Below are 17,676 nucleotides of genomic sequence, written 5' to 3' on the forward strand. Positions count from 1 at the left end.
AATGTCTTTTTCAGGGGTGCAGCAGGGTGTTCTTGAGACACCCCTGCACCCTTGGAAACATCCCTAATTTGCGATCAGCAAAGTGCTAATTGCAAATTGCACTTTCATTCCTATGGGCCTCCTGGCCCATGGAAATGAAGGGGTAATTTGCGATTGACAATTTGCTAATCTCAAATTAAGGAATGCTAAGGAATCGCTATTGGAAAGCGATTTTGTACATACATACCGTTTTGCATTTCCTAAATAGCGATTCCTTAAAATTCGCTATTTAGGAAATGCAAAATGGTTTGTTGATACATATAGCGATTAGTGCTAAACTGCTCACCTGTAGTCCCAGCCTTCCCCAGTCCTTTCTCAGAATGGCCAGGCTTGTGAAGGTGGTACTGTGCAAAAAACACAGGGAGAGGTGTGTCATCTACTGTGTTGTTGAGAGCTTGACAGTTCCTCCAGCCCACTCGATCCTGATGTTGAGGCAGGCTTAGGCAGTCTCCCTGATGAAGTTGAAAGGAGTAGGTAAGCGGATAATCATTTTTACATATATTGTTAAAACCTTAGCCTTTAAAACTGTTGTTATAGTGGACTAGGTAAATGATAATATCCCTCCTAGAAAGCACTCCCATTAGAGAAAGAATTTGTGTGTAAAGGATCAACGCTCTTCAGCTAGCACATAAGCATAAATATAGAAGTCATATGCATTGATCTTTTGAAGAGGTACATGTAACGCATGCTCTATCTGTTGCAACGATCCCAGCGACTTTCAAATTACTGCTTAAGAAGACAGTAAATTCAGTTTTTGAGAAGAGTTTTTCAAATTCTGCTGTACTTGTGCCTGTTCCTGCCCCACCACAAATCAATGACTATTCTGCTGCAATTAGAGTGTTCTGGGGCTATTCAAGGGGAAGAAGAGTTTCCAAACATTGAATTCAGAGACACATAAAACAATCCTCGTCATTGTATTCTTTCCACTTCTGGGGGTCGAAGCTCCTCTTTTGTGGTATCGTGGGCTGGGTTGCATATGGAGCCTCAGGTTCCATGCATTCAGCTCTGCTTGATTCCTGTACCCATGAACTGCAAAACTCTCATGCATTTTTGCAGATGAAACATCCAGCTCCTCCAGCAGGGGTTACGGATGGATCATCTGCACAATGAGCTGTACCTCACTCTTTCAAATCCACTGATCCAGACAACAGATGTGAACCTGAAGGGTTAAGGGGTGACTCTGGTCCTGCAGTCAAGTCACGGTCTTTGGTGCAAATAAAGATGTACGATAGTCTTTGTAGTGGAATGAGCTCTCTGCCATCCCAAGGGCCATTTTTCACTTTGCACCCTCTCTGCAGCTCCATACGATTCTAGTATGGATGGAGACTCAGATGGCAAAATGTTATGTAAAGTGTCGGGCAGGGTGTTGTCTAATTCTCTGGCCAAGGTTACACTCAACATCTGTGTGAGGGGTAGCGATTCCCCTGCTAGTTCTTGCATATCTTTTAGTCAGTTACATTACGGTGATGCATTATCTAGCAGCAGAGGCCAAAACATTGTACATGAAGTTCAGATTTGGAACATTATTACTCAGTAGCTTTACTTGCAATTGGGAGCATGGATTGGCTAGCCATGGGTGGTATAAGGCATGTGGTAAATGGGAAGTATAATATTGACCACGTTCTGTTTTATTTGCCCCACGCATACAATACCAAGAAGGTAATGGATACATCCCGTTTGCAATAATCTGGGGTTCCATCATCACAGGCTGGCCTTTCGAGTACTTAGGTCTGACACAAGTACTGTAATTGTGTTCGGCCGGATTAAATTTTTACTGTCTGTGTGATTATATCGAAAATGCTTGGTGCTATCTTTTGAAGTGCCAATTTGTAATTTAAGATTCCATAGCTGACTTTGCATATATTGCACACCATTTATAATTGTGTATATAATTGTAAAATGTTAACCAATTGTCCTTTTTAATAGTGTTAAAGGAGGTATTACCCCGAACCGAAGTTTCCCATGCTTAATTGAATTTGTTGCTGAAGGTGGATTTGTTTAAGGGAATATTTATTTAGTTTGGAATGCCTCTTGCGGATCTCTTTGTGACCTACCCAAACACTCAGCTAGTTCTATTCTTCTCCAGCGGGAGGAATCAAGGTGCTACCAGAGTGGAGGCTCTGTCCTCCCAATGACCTCGGGGTCTTCTATTTGTCATCCTTCCCTTTTCCTCTTGTTTAGAGACGACGTCTAGAGCGAACGTGATCCTATTAGCTTAGGCTTAGCAAAGAAGTCCTATTTCCCCCTGCTCACAGACAAGGTCAGTGCTCAAGAATAGATGCTTCTGTGTATTCCATCCCCTCTTTGTTAGCCATCCCTGTCTCTTCTAGCTCTACTCCACATGAAATGGGCGGTCTGGCTTCTGAGAGGCTAGACTTGTGTGGTGCCAAGGCTTTATCTCCTAATTTGGCTCTGGCTATTCACCTGTCACTCAAGCCCTCCACCCTTCTCTCCTACAATAATCTTTGATGTTCATTTGATAAGTGGTGTTCTACAAGGAATCTAGGGGCTGATTTAAAGTTTAGCAGAGGGGATACCCTGTCGCACTGGAGTAGACTCTGCCAAACTCAGGGTCAGCCCACCTGGGTTAGAGGTGGGCAGACCTTAAGTATGTTGATGACGGAGCCTACACCGTCTGCGTTGCTAACGTACTCCTAGGACCTGATGAGGTTAGCCCTCTGACTGCCCACCCAATTTAAAGTTGGCGCTCGGATGGCTCTTTTTTTCTGTCTGTCACCTCCAGGTAAAAGTTGGCGGTGATGAAAAGTAAAAAAAAAATGACCCTCTCACTATGGGAGAAAAGTAAATTCCCATGGTTTGGCGCTTGTTACTTTTACATTTTTCACTAACAGACACTTACTTGGAGAGTTTGTTTTCTAAAACTAAAAAGCTTTTAGAGCACTGGCAAGAGCCACCAGGAGGGCGGTTTCTGCCAATATTTGGAGCTGTCCGAAGGGATGGCAGACATCTCCACATATGACAGGTTGAGGTCCCTCTGGATGGCGAGGACAATGTCCTCCGCCATCCAGATGGAGGATCTTTTATCACTCACACACTAAACCACCCCCATAGGCCCTACATCTTGTGATTCCCTTTCCTTTTGAAAATCTTTGAGGGATGGATTTCTTCTGGGTTTGACAGGATACTGTAAATGTCAAATGTTTTATGTATGTTTTATTCCATGTGCTTTCATGGTTTGTAAGCCGAAATAAAGTTTAAAAAGTAAAAGCATCTTTATAGCTGTGTGTCTTTAGAGGACTGACCTGGGGCATATGACTGAACTTGATAGCTTTCTCCTGTAACTTTTTGAGTTCTCACATCCTAAGACTCATTCTTCAATGCATGCTTGAGAGCTTTCTCTTGTCCACACAACTCTTTGGTTGTTTACTTTTGAACTTTTGCATGAGGTTTCATCTATGATTCTTTCTACAAAGGGTTTCTTTTTGATAACTAATAACTCAGAACATCATCTGTTTCTACATTTAGTGGATGGGTTAATACTGCGTTTTCTATTGCATGTGGTGGAACTACTACTGTTGCTCCTGTGCCAGTCCAGATTCTGTGTCACAGTACTGGAGGTATGGCTGCTTCATGGGCAGTTGCTAGAGTTGTCTCAATTGTTGACGTCTGCAGAGCTGCCACTTGGGTTCTCCAACTAAATTCATTTACAACTATAGTTAGTGAGTGGTGGATGAGGAAGCACCATTTGATACTGCTGTTCATGGCGTGGTGGCAGTATACATGTTGATGCATTCATGTATTAATAATATATTTTCACATGTGAAGCATCATTTCTGGGTATTCACTGTGTTTGCTTCTTATATCCATATAGATTAGGAGGGTAAGAGGAAGAAGGTGGTAATGATTCGATTACTTACGTGTAATCTTCATTATGCCAGGTTCTACTTTTCCTAGTTCCACTTCTACTTCTCTCTCAGTCGCTCCCTCCCTGTGGGTGGTGGGCATCTGATTTCTAATTGGCTTATTATTTTACAGGACGCTCTATGAGACCATTGACCTTTTATTTCCCGATTGTGTAAGAAGTTTTTTAAATTTAAATATTAATATGTTTGGCCTTAAAGAAGCTTTCCTCCAAATAGGGGAGCGGGTTCACCGTATAGATTAGGACTGGGGTGAGGAAAGTGTAACTGTATAGTTCTCGTCAGTTTTGTGAGTGTTGGATGACTGTTATTGTTTATCACAGACTTGTCTGTGTAGTTGTATTTATTTTTAGTGTTGTGTATATAAATGCATATTAGATGTGCATTGTCTTGAGATACAATGGATAACATCAATTCTTTATTCCCATACATATTAAAATGGACTGCCTCTGTAATGTATTTCATATGTTCTGCTAAGAATAACCGATTGGGTACTCTCTCTCCATAGCTCAAAAGGTTTCAGACCCTCTGGCTAGGCGAGACTGCATGATTCTTTGAGTTCCATAGAGAACAAACATGACTTGGCACCTCAGATCTGTCTTGACATTGATTTATGATTACACTAATCTAAAATGAATAGGTTTCAGGCACTCTTGTTTTTTTAAATTGCTTTTACGTTTGTAATTCATGTTTCCCAGCGTATAATGCATTTTGGCATCTGCCTGTCACTTGTGGGACTGTAATTCATCTCTGCACTGCAATTTCTTTTACTTGTAACTTTCCAAAAGGCCCTGGTTGGTAAAATGTTATTGTGTAGTAGGCAACATTTCTCTAGTTTGCATAGGGTGCCGTGTGAATGTCATTCTACTGTGATGTCCTGTTCATTTCGTTTCATTTCTTATGCTTTTCATGGTTTTGCTTTAACATTTGACGTTTCAATATATATATAAACTGTGTTGCTGGTAAAAGGTCTTGGGGCTCAAGCTCTGCCCTTTTTTTTTTACTTTTGAGCCGTGCATAAACCAGGAGTTCCCCCTCGTAAGACCCCTACTCCCCACAAGAGACAGGGAAAAGTGTGCGAGGAGGGCAAATGAGGCAGAGACAAACTGAGTTGCAATGCTTCGGTGTGTCATTTCTATATGACCAATACGGAATACATATCTAGTTTAGATGAAAAAATGAATATTGGGGGTGGGGGAGGGTTAGGGGGGAGATGGAGTTGTGGGTTTAAATCCTGTCACTTTTCATTCTCCTAGCAATAACTGGCAATAATGAGTGCCAAGGTACATATCCTCAATCGTAAGCAATATCCCTCCACCCCACTCCCCATTTTACATAAAAAGACAAGAATCAGGACAAAAATTAAAGAAATTAGACCTCAGCACAGATAAGTATTAAGTACACTGAGTGATACAAAAAGGCAAAACGCAGATAATAAGTTATTCTATTATTTAGAATTGTGCCCAAACTTACACAGTGATTAAAAGATGGACTTCAGTTGGTGCAAAGTGCGTGGGACTCATGAATGGTTCTTGTAAAGTAAAATGTTTGTCTTTATCAGAGAAAAATCACTATGATTTGATTTGATTTGATTTTTCTATTTATATAGCGCGCGATTGCCCAAGGGCGTCTTGGCGCTGAGGATGGACTTTAACTGCAAGTGATCACCGAGTGTGGAGGTGTTGCCAGAGTGTAATAAATGTAGCTTGTTGAACAAAAATATGTGCATAAGTGTGCAGTTCCTTCATATGTTAGGTTGTACATAAATGTGAGTGGCTTTCTCTGGGTTCTCATGTTATGCCCCACCAATCTTACATTTTTAAACTAATACTGCTGGCCAAAAGGGATGAGCTACAAAAAGTAATCACTCAATCACTGTAATTGTGAAAGTTCACATGTGAACAACTAGTCATGGAAATGGAAATTGTCTCCAAAAATTGAGAAAATGTCCATATTTCCATAGGGATTTTGGGAATTATATCACATTTTGCAATAAAATAGATTATTCTTTACTCAGAAAGTGTGCTATTTGTGATTTGGTGTACATCTTTACAGTAGCTTTTGAGAAATTCATGCTCAAAATGTAAGAATATCTGGACTGTTAGGTTTGCAAAATTCTCATGGGAGTCCTGTGGGCGTGCAACTTCAAATAATAGAGCTTTCTGATTGCCAAGGGGGATTTTTACCAGTTGGCCGCAAAGCTCCCTTGAGTCCTGTTGGAGCTGACGATCCGATTGGCTGGCCACAAAATGAAGACAAATGTTATGGCTGCCGTTACAGGACTTGGGGACTTGGTCCTTGTGTCCTGAAAATGAAAAGAATATAAGGTATTAGGTGTCATGGTAGGGATAGCAATTAATTCAAGATCTTGTCCATGAGAAGGAAGAAATGAAGTCTGTCTGCATTACCTCACTCACTGTGTTTCCTCTTCCTTTGCTTCCCATCATGTATTTTGACACAGAAGGAAGTTTCTCTGATGTAGGTAATTATAATTCGCTTTCCATGTGTTACTATCTTAGGCTTTGCTGGATAGCGTGTAAGATATTTAATTTCATGGTTTCTTCGTAGCTTTTCAATATGTGTGAATATCTTTATTCGGTAAAAATTGCTCACCATAAAAGATTACATTATACACTTTTAAAAGATACATTTCATCAAGTTAAAGGAATAATGACTATCATCAAGAGTAAAACCATGGTTAAAATATAAACACTGCACAAGACATTACAATTGATTAGGCCACAAGCAATGATTCTCAGCAATTTCTTTAGATAAATGGCCTCAGTTATCTCCAATCTGATCAATTGGCAGCCTAGAGTTCATTTTCAGAATTCTTGAACGTATAAGCCAGGCACTGCTCAAAAATGTTGCCACCCCGCAGATCAGGGTGGTAGATGATGAGTCCGAAGAAAGTACTCGTAAAGCCGATCTGTGGCACCTCAGCCTCAAGCCCCTGCAGACTGGTTTCAGCCAGATGTTCCGTGCCACTTTATAAGCGGGGCAGGCAAAAAATAAGTGGGCCACAGACTCCTTAGGAGCCGCACAACCCGGGCATGATCGCGATGGGCCACCATAGTTAGACCACCTTGTGGTGAATTCATGCACCGGGAGGGTCCCGTACCTTAGTTTTAAATATAGGGCTCTATCTAGCAGCTTGGTTATAAGATCAAAAAAGGGTTCCAGTTTTCTAGCCCACTTGAACTCAAGAAAACGCTCCGTGAGTGAACCCCCAGCCATGCTGCGTGCTGCCTCGGCCTGCACCCAATCCCAATATAGCTTCTTGATCACTAATTTGGGCGGGGGAGTTTGAGTCTCCCATACATCTCTCAGACCCAATTGTAAGACTAAGTGCCTCACGTTATTCAGCCATCCAATTTTGTTGCCGATATCAAGCGAGAATAGGTCATCCAACCCTTCAGCATATTTGGCCAGCTCCTTGCAAATAATCCTTCCTAGCCGCTCTAACTAGTACTGGATTCTTTGAGAGTAGGGCAGCTGTCAAATTTTTCCTTTTCCCCTTGCATTGGGCCGAATACCACGGGTTGCTAGAGATGGGCGGTGTGTTGTTCGGTCTACAACTTTTCCCTTTGGAAATAAAATAATAACTCACTTGGTCTATCGTGGCTTTATAAACAGAATCAAGGCTGAAGGTAGGGTTCGGGGCACTACCATCCTCCCGTTCCCTTACCTCCAAGTCTCGATACAGATCTTCAACGGAGGATTTAATGATCCCTAATTGGTCTGCATTTAAATGAGCCTTATCCCATTTCAATCTTCGATTATTATTATAAGGGATAATCTCCTTAGTTATTTTCATTAGCGCACTCGCCCCCCTCTCTTTACATTTCCCCCATTTAAACTTACTGCATAGAGGATTATGGTCACTATCCAGAGTAGGTACCACCTCCATATCGATAAGGTCAGACCACATACTAACGTCCATTAAGATGTAATCTATTCTGGACGGGCCCATAAGCCTATTAAAAGTCATTGCACCTGTCTTGTCAGACAAGGTCCTGCCATTAAGAGCTCTTAGTTTGTGTTCCCTGGTGAGGGCATTCATTTGGATTGCCCTTGCGGACCATTTTCGAATGGGTGGTACTAACAAAAGTGGGATAGACCATTTGCAGTCTTCTTCCTCAGTGCCTAGGGGATCATCTCCAAGGAGGGGTTCGAACGTACAATTGAAATCCCCACCCACAATAATTTTAGCTGCAGGGGGCAGTTAGCTAAAGCAGAATCTAAACTCATTATGGTTGCAGAGGTGTTATCCCCCGGAGCACCTCTAGCATACACATTAAATAGATCAAGCCTATTCCCCTCAATATGGCCCCTAGATGAAAGGTGCAGTATATCACTACACTCAGGGTCGTGGATAGCCATGTCCCAGTCCAGATCAATTCTTATCCAGATAATAAGACCTCCTGCTGGTCTGCCCTTCCCTCTACTTGCTGCTGGGGAAAAAAAGGTAGTATAACCCGATTTATCTATTGGTAGCAGAGACCAGGTTTCCTGGAACAGACAGACATCGAACTTCTCGATGAATGCATGCCATTCTGGAATATCCATCTTCCTTTTTAGCCCTGCTACATTCCAAGATAGCAGGTGTATTAATCGACGGCCCTTAGGAGCTAGAAGAGGCTCACCCTCTCCCCCCCACCCAGGACCCACCTTGTTCATACAAGTATCACCCACACAACTAGATTGCTTGGGGGGTGCTATACAGCCAGCAATATTATACACACCCAAAGCTTCAAGGGGAGTCACGTTCGAACAGATGCTAATCTTATTAAGATCTACTGGGGTACCCTCCTGGCACTTGTCGTCAGTTCCCCCTGCTTGCGAGGGTTCCACACCTTGTTGTCCACAACCCTCCTCCTTAGACTGTGAACATCAATCGCAGTCCTCCATACCAGAGAGCTGCGAGAACCTATTACAAGTGTCCAGAGGGGTGAAGGGTCTTAAGTGCTCCATCCCACCATTATGATTTGGGTTATGTCTCTGTGGTATCGTAATCCAGCCAAACTGATCATTGGCCTGGGAGGGATACTGGCCATATAGAGGATAGATGTTACTATATACTAATTGTGGGATAGGCCTCGGAGGATAGAACTCTTTCCGGTTAGGGGGGTGCAAAGCCGACCTCGGGTAGAAATAGGTTAAAGCCCTAGGTGAGATACAATTTCCCCCACCTCCAGTGGGCCAGTTAAGAATATAATCCACTGCCCGAGGGTCTCTAAAGTTGACCACCACTAAATCCCCTTCAATATCTTTACGTCTACTGCCCAACCAAGTGATCTGCCTAACATGTACTATATCTCCATCCAAATTTTGGGCTATGGGCCTGTAAGTCCTCAACCAATGAATTATTTTATTTTTCAATTGGGCATAACCCTCCTTCTTGTTCTCTGCTAATGGCGGAACCCCCGTCAAGACTACTACATAGGGCACAGCTTGTGGGGGAATCTCCACTTGTGGGAGCTTAGTTACTGGACATCTAGTATGTCTCCCTTTCCCTTGACCCTCTCGTTTATTTGCTACAGGTGCCTTTGGCGCTACCCTTTGAGAGTCACCCTCTGACCCTACTGCTGGAATATTTGTATATTTTAGGGGGTTTGGTTTTTGAATACCAGTCACATCCCTACCATGAGGCTGTGACATCTGTTTAGGCAACTGAAGTGGAGCAGATGAAGTTTTGACTGGGGTTTTAACAGTCTGATTGGTCGGAAGCCTAACAACAGGTATGAGTTGAGCCCCCCGCTCCCCTGGGCCTTGGTTAACGTAACCATACTATTTATAGCAGACTCAATTAGTGTCAGTCTAATTTCAACTTTCTTAATGCTCTCATTAATGGGTAAGAGCAGAGACCTCAATAGAAATTCCAAATTCCCCATTAGTGACGGGGGGGATAATCTATTTGGTGTTATGGGCCCCTGGTTGATATCAGAACCCACTATATTTGGGACCATAACGGGCGGAGTAACCTCTGGTGGTGGTGCATCAGGTGTTAATGATACTGGGACCTCCCCTGTTGCCCTTACATGTGTAGTGGATAGTTTAGGCCCTTTGCCAAAATCAGAGTGGGGAGTTTTTGCTTTACCTAACCCCACCCTTAATTTCCTCCTTTTTTTACTCGGTGGTGGGCCGTGTATCTGGGCTACCAGTAGTTGTTTAGGTTTCGTTTTCCTAGTCTTCGAAGAAATAGTATTGCCACAAGGACTATGAGTGGGAGAATCAATTACAATAGGATCTGGGATCATACAAGGGGTGGGGGTACAATCACGCAGCAGAAGGGGGAAACCTTCTTGGCTAACGGTTTCCCTCCCAATATCAGTTATGTCCCCCTCCTGGGTCATGGAAAAAGGAGCAATGTCAGTAAGGGATCTGTTTTTCAGGCTTTCAACTGAGCGTCGCCGCTCAGCCCTTCGCTCAGCCATGGTCAATTCCTTGTCTCCCTCGGTCAAGACCTTGGGGAAATATTTGTCCAGTGACCCATTACGAAGTCTTCCCTTCTTCCCAGGTGTCCCCTCTTCGGATGTCATGGCCATTGGGCAAACCTGTTAACAAGGGGCTCCGATCTGCAGACGTTAGAGGATGGGCCCAGCCCAGCCTACGCTGGCCTACGAGGGCCTCAGAGGGCCCGCCCTTTGCCCGGGCTTAGCCCCGGGCGCTCCCGCGCGCTCCCGCGCAGCGGGATCTTGGCTTCCTTTAAATAACAAGAGATGTGATAGGCGGGTGGGCGGGGCCGGCAGGGAGAGCAGCCCAGCTGGTCAAATTAGGGCGCGCAGGGACTCCTGGTCCTCGGAGTCCCTGCCGGTCGAGGTAAACTACCCCCTTTACAGTGGTGGTGGCGCGGTTTGAACTGCGCTGCGGGACCCGCGAAGCGGGTCCGGCGCGGCGTCCCAGGCAGCAAAGGCAGGCTCCGTGGAAGGAAAAAGGGCACAGTCAGCTTCCCAGTTCAAATAAATAACCCACACGCTTCTTAGAAGGCAGCCCTTTTACACTGCAGGCGGGCGGGCGGGGCCGGCAGGGAGAGCAGCCCAGCTGGTCAAATTAGGGCGCGCAGGGACTCCTGGTCCTCGGAGTCCCTGCCGGTGCTCGCAGCCCTGCCGGTCGAGGTAAACTACCCCCTTTACAGTGGTGGCGGCACGGTTTGAACTGCGCTGCGGGACCCGCGAAGCGGGTCCGGCGAGGCGTCCCAGGCAGCAAAGGCAGGCTCCGTGGAAGGAAAAAGGGCACAGTCAGCTTCCCAGTTCAAATAAATAACCCACACGCTTCTTAGAAGGCTGCCCTTTTACACTGCAGGCGGGCGGGCGGGGCCGGCAGGGAGAGCAGCCCAGCTGGTCAAATTAGGGCGCGCAGGGACTCCTGGTCCTCGGAGTCCCTGCCGGTGCTCGCAGCCCTGCCGGTCGAGGTAAACTACCCCCTTTACAGTGGTGGTGGCGCGGTTTGAACTGCGCTGCGGGACCCGCGAAGCGGGTCCGGCGAGGCGTCCCAGGCAGCAAAGGCAGGCTCCGTGGAAGGAAAAAGGGCACAGTCAGCTTCCCAGTTCTATATATGCCTTTGTTTTTGAGTGGGCTGCAGCAGTGAAGTCCAGATATGGTTGTTTGATGACACTTGATACTCTAATGGACCATTCTTTCTAGGTATACTGAGGGCGGTGAAATTGACCCGATAATTCTGTAATTAGGCTACTAAAGTAGGCTACTACTCAAGTGCATCCTGCTCAACACCCGCTCCGTCCACAGACACGCCATCGAGCTCTGGAACCTGCTCGACACCACAGCCCCTGACGTTGCCTTCCTCACGGAGACCTGGATGAACGCCTCTTCAGCTCCCGACATCGCCATCGCCATCCCGGAGGGCTACAAGATCGTCCGGAGGGACCGAAACGCCAACCAAATGGGAGGAGGCATCGCCATCATCCACAGGAGCACCATCCGTCTCACGACCAGCACCGACAACACCCTGACCAGCGCCGAACACCTGCACTTCCAGATCCACACCAACCCGAACACCACCCTCAGAGGCACCCTGATCTACCGACCCCCTGGACCACGCACGCAATTCAGCGAGGACATCGCCGACTTCGTCAGCCCGCATGCCCTCCCCTCCGCTGACTACATCCTCCTGGGAGACCTCAACTTCCATCTGGAGAACAACAACGTCCGCAACACCAGCACCCTGCTCGACAACCTCGCCAATCTTGGACTCAAGCAACTGGTGTCCACCCCCACCCACCTCGCCGGACACACACTCGACGCCGTCTTCTCATCCAGCACAGACATCGACTTCAGCCACACCACAGAGCTTCAATGGACGGACCACAGCTGCGTCCACTTCACCTTCAAGAGAACGACGACCCACCAACACCAGCAACAGGCCGCCCGCAGAAGCTGGAACAAGATCACAGCAGACCAGCTCGCCACCTCCCTGAGCCAGCACCCTCCTGCCAGCACAGCGAACCCCAGCCAGGCCGCCGACAACCTCACGAAGTGGATCAGCAACTGCGCGGACGAACTCGCCCCACTGAGGGCCCCGCCTAGCAGACCCGGCAGCAAGAAGGCACCATGGTTCACCAACGAACTCAAGAGCTCCAAGAAGAACTGCCGAGCCCTCGAGAAAGTCTGGAAAAGGGAACCGACACTGGACAACAGGACCTCCTACAAACTTGCCACCCGGAAACACCACCAGCTGATCCGCACCGCCAAGAAAACAGCATACAAGGACCGGTTGGACAACAACGCACACAACTGCAAGGAACTCTTCAACATCGTGAAAGAGCTTTCCAACCCCAGCGCAGGAAACAACGACATCACCCCTTCGCAAGACCTCTGCAACTCCCTCGCTGCATACTTCCACAACAAGATCACGGACATACACAGCAGCTTCAACAACCAACCAACGCACACCATGACCGAACAACCACCCCCCACCACCACCCTCCACGCCTGGACCCCGATCAGCACCGAAGACACCATCCGCACGATGAACTCCATCCACTCCGGATCACCGACCGACCCCTGCCCTCACCACGTCTTCAACAAGGCCGACGCTGTCATCGCACCCCACCTGCGAGACATCATCAACACATCCTTCGACACCACCATCTTCCCTGAGAGCTGGAAACACGCCGAACTCAGCGCTCTACTCAAGAAACCAACAGCGGACCCCACCGACCTCAAGAATTACCGCCCCATCTCGCTTCTCCCGTTTCCAGCCAAAGTCATCGAGAAGACCGTCAACAAGCAGATGGCCGCCTTCCTCGAGACGAACGGATCCCTCGACCCCTCACAGTCCGGCTTCCGAGCCAACCACAGCACCGAGACCGCCCTCATCGCCGCCACCGATGACATCCGAGCCCTGATGGACAATGGAGAAACAGCGGCCCTCATCCTCCTAGACCTCTCCGCGGCATTCGACACGGTCTGCCACCGCACCCTAGTACTGCGCCTCAGCAACATCGGAATCCAGGACAAGGCGCTGGAATGGATCATCTCCTTCCTCGACGGAAGAACACAGAGAGTCCGCCTACCACCGTACAAATCAGAGGCCTCTGAAGTCATCTGCGGCGTCCCCCAAGGATCATCTCTGAGCCCCACCCTCTTCAACGTCTACATGAGCCCCCTCGCGGCCATCGTACGCAAGCACAACCTTAGCATAATCTCCTACGCCGACGACACCCAGCTGATCCTCTCCCTGACCAACGACCCCGCCGCCGCCAGAGCCAACCTGCACGAAGGGATGAAAGAGGTAGCCGAGTGGATGACGACCAGCCGCCTGAAACTGAACTCGGACAAGACGGAGGTCCTCATCCTGGGCTCCTCGCCCTCCGCCTGGGACGACTCCTGGTGGCCCCCCGCCCTGGGCACCGCACCCAAACCGACAGACCATGCACGCAACCTGGGCTTCATCCTGGACTCCTCCCTCTCCATGACCAGGCAAGTCAACAACGTCTCCTCGGCGTGCTTCAACATCCTACGCATGCTACGGAAGATCTTCTGGTGGATCCCCACCGAGACCAGGAAGACCGTCACCCAGGCCCTCGTCACCAGCCGACTGGACTACGGCAACGCCCTCTACGCCGGCACCACCGCCAAGCTCCAGAAAAGACTCCAGCGGATCCAGAACGCCTCAGCCAGACTCATCCTCGACATCCCACGAACCAGCCACATCGCCGGACATCTGAGAGACCTTCACTGGCTCCCCGTCAACAAAAGAATCACCTTCCGCCTCCTCACCCACGCACACAAAGCCCTACACGACCAAGGCCCGAGCTACCTCAACAGCCGAGTCAACTTCTACGCTCCCAAACGCCACCTCCGATCAGCCAACCACGCCCTCGCCGCCGTCCCCCGCATCCGAAGAGCGACTACAGGAGGAAGGTCCTTCTCCTACCTGGCCGCCAAGACCTGGAACTCCCTCCCGACCGACCTGCGCCTGACCCAAGACCACCTCTCCTTCAGGAAGAAGCTGAAGACCTGGCTGTTCGAGCAGTAGCGGCACCCCCCCCCCCCCCAGCGCCTTGAGACCCTATGGGTATGTAGCGCGCTCTATAAGTGTCACTGATTGATTGATTGTAGCCTGGTGTACTGCATTGTGGTGGTTTCAGTTAAAGTAATCTGTGTGTTCTTTCCACCATAAATATATCTGAGAAGTTAGGGCATCCCAATTGCTCAGACAGTAGGGTCTCTACAAACATCTCTGGCTTTTAAACAGTTATAAATTCAAGCAAGTCAAGTATTCTCATATTATTCTTGCAGAAATGGGCTTCCAGGTCTTTTTTACTAGCATTGACTGCAGACTGCTCCCTGTCTATGTGGTGAATACTCTTTCCAGTGGTGGTGGCCTCATCTTTAATATCATCTAGGCAGTGTGCAACCAAATCTACCCTGACATTTTGTTTGTCAAGTTTTTTTTTTTAGCTGGGGTCAACTCGCATGGTGAGGGTGTCTATTTTTCGGATTTATGACAGAATATCGACAGACAAAATATCGACCTACAGAAACATCGATGCTGGAATATCGAAGGCAAGTATATCGACATCCTATCTACAACATGGTAAGTACAAAAATATCGAAACAAAAATATCGATGTTAAAAATATCATAATTAAAAATATCGTTTTATATCTGTTCAAATATAATGTGTAAAATAAAGTAAATAATACTTATAAATAAAATAAACATTGTTAAAAATATTTAGTAATGTTTAAAATTAATAAATAATAGATATATAATAATATAACATTAATTAAACACATATGTAAAATACATATTATATATTTACTTAATAATACATTTTAATAATTACTTAAATTACTTATACATTATTTAAAAATACTATAAATTACAAATAGATCTCCACACATAAAATAAATTAATAATTACATAAAAAAGTAAATCATAATTTTTAAGAAATTAAAAAATATATATATACTTTCAATATTTTTAAAATTAATAACATAATACATTATCTAAATTCACTCTAAATAATAATTAAAACTACTATTTAAAGTCCAAAAAAATTAGGGAAAACATTGTATAGCATAGAGATAAAAATTACTATTACCACTCCAGGGAGTGAAACAGTAAAGAAAACATTGGGTAGCGTAGGGGTAAAAATTACTATTCCAACTCCAGAGAGTGAAACAGTAGGGAAAGCGTTGGATAGCGTAGGGGTAAAAATTACTATTCAAACTCCAGAGAGTGAAATAATAGGGAAAGCTCTTGATAGCGTAGGGTAAAAAATTACTATTCCAACTCCAGAGAGTGAAACAGTAGGGAAAGCGCTGGATAACATAGGGGTAAAAATTACTATTCCAAATCCAGAGAGTGCAACTGTAGGGAAAGCGTTGGATAGCGGATGGGTAAAAATTACTATTCCCACTCCAGAGAGTGCAACAGTAGGGATAGCGTTGGATAGCGTAGGGGTAAAAATTACTATTCCAACTCCAGAGAGTGAAACAGTAGGGAAAGCGCTGGATAGCATAGGGGTAAAAATTACTATTCAAACTCCAGAGAGTGAAATAATAGGGAAAGCTCTTGATAGCGTAGGGTAAAAAATTACTATTCCAACTCCAGAGAGTGAAACAGTAGGGAAAGCGCTGGATAACATAGGGGTAAAAATTACTATTCCAAATCCAGAGAGTGCAACTGTAGGGAAAGCGTTGGATAGCGGATGGGTAAAAATTACTATTCCCACTCCAGAGAGTGCAACAGTAGGGAAAGCGTTGGATAGCGTAGGGGTAAAAATTACTATTCCAACTCCAGAGAGTGAAACAGTAGGGAAAGCGCTGGATAGCATAGGGGTAAAAATTACTATTACAACTCCAGAGAGTGCAACAGTAGGGAAAGCGTTGGATAGCGGGTGGGTAAAAATTACTATTCCCACTCCAGAGAGTGCAACAGTAGGGAACCCGTTGGATAGCATAGGGGTAAAAATTACTATTCCCACTCCAGAGAATGAAACAGTAGGGAAAGAGCTGGATAGCGTAGGGCTAAAAATTACTATTCCAACTCCAGAGAGTGCAACAGTAGGGAAAGCGTTGGATAGCGGGTGGGTAAAAATTACTATTCCCACTCCAGAGAGTACAACAGTAGGGAAAGCGTTGGATAGCGTAGGGGTAAAAATTACTAATCCAACTCCAGAGAGTGCAACAGTAGGGAGAGTGTTGGATAGCGTAGGGGTAGAAATTTCTATTCCAACTCCAAAGAGTGCAACAGTAGGGAAAGCGTTGGATAGCGTAGGGGTAAAAATTACTATTCCCACTCCAGAGAGTGCAACAGTAAGGAAAGCATTGGATACCATAAAAATTAAATATAACATACTTAGAAATAATTTTTATATTTATATTTGTTAATATTTTAATTTTTAAATACCTAAACATCATTTAAAAATACCCATTAATATTACATTTAAAAAAAATAGATTTGAATAAATAAACAATAAATATCAATTAATAAATAATAGTTACCAAATAATAAACATTAAGCAATAAAATACTGTAAAAAACAAAAAAGATTTAATAATTGATTACCAATTAAAAAACATGCAACAATAAAATTATTTGTATACCAAAAAAGACTTTTTATAACACATTAATTACCAATAATTTCCAATAATTCTTTTTTTAATTACCAAATAAATAAATTTATTACCAATTACAAAAATTAATTACAAATTAAATACATTAATTAACAATTACAAACATTAACTACCAATTACAAACATTAACTAGCAATTACAAACATTAATTACCAATTAAATAAATTAATTACCAATTACAAATATTAATTACCAATTAAAACAAATAAATAACAAATACAATTATTAATTGCCAATTAATAATTAATTAAAAATACATAAATTATCAATACCAATAAATAAAAATAATTCATTACTTAATTACAATTAAAATTCTTCCCACCCAATTCCCCTATAAACCCACTACCCGCTACAAAACTTAAACGCAAACATTAATTAAAATTAATTTATAATTCCTAAAAAGTAATAATTAATTTAATACAATTAAATTACTTCCGACCCTATTCCCCTATAAACCCACAACCTGCTCTGGTACTAAAACATAAAATTGACTTAAAAATAACATTATAAATATATGAAAATAGTTCACATATAACTAAAAAGAAGTAAAATACTTATCAAAAAACATATAACACATACATAATAAATACATACTAAAATACATAACAATAGTACAAATATCGATATTCGTAACATCGAAATTACTAAGA

This window comes from Lissotriton helveticus, chromosome 2_1 (genome assembly GCF_964261635.1).
Source record: "Lissotriton helveticus chromosome 2_1, aLisHel1.1, whole genome shotgun sequence".
NCBI classification, from domain to species: domain Eukaryota; kingdom Metazoa; phylum Chordata; class Amphibia; order Caudata; family Salamandridae; genus Lissotriton; species Lissotriton helveticus.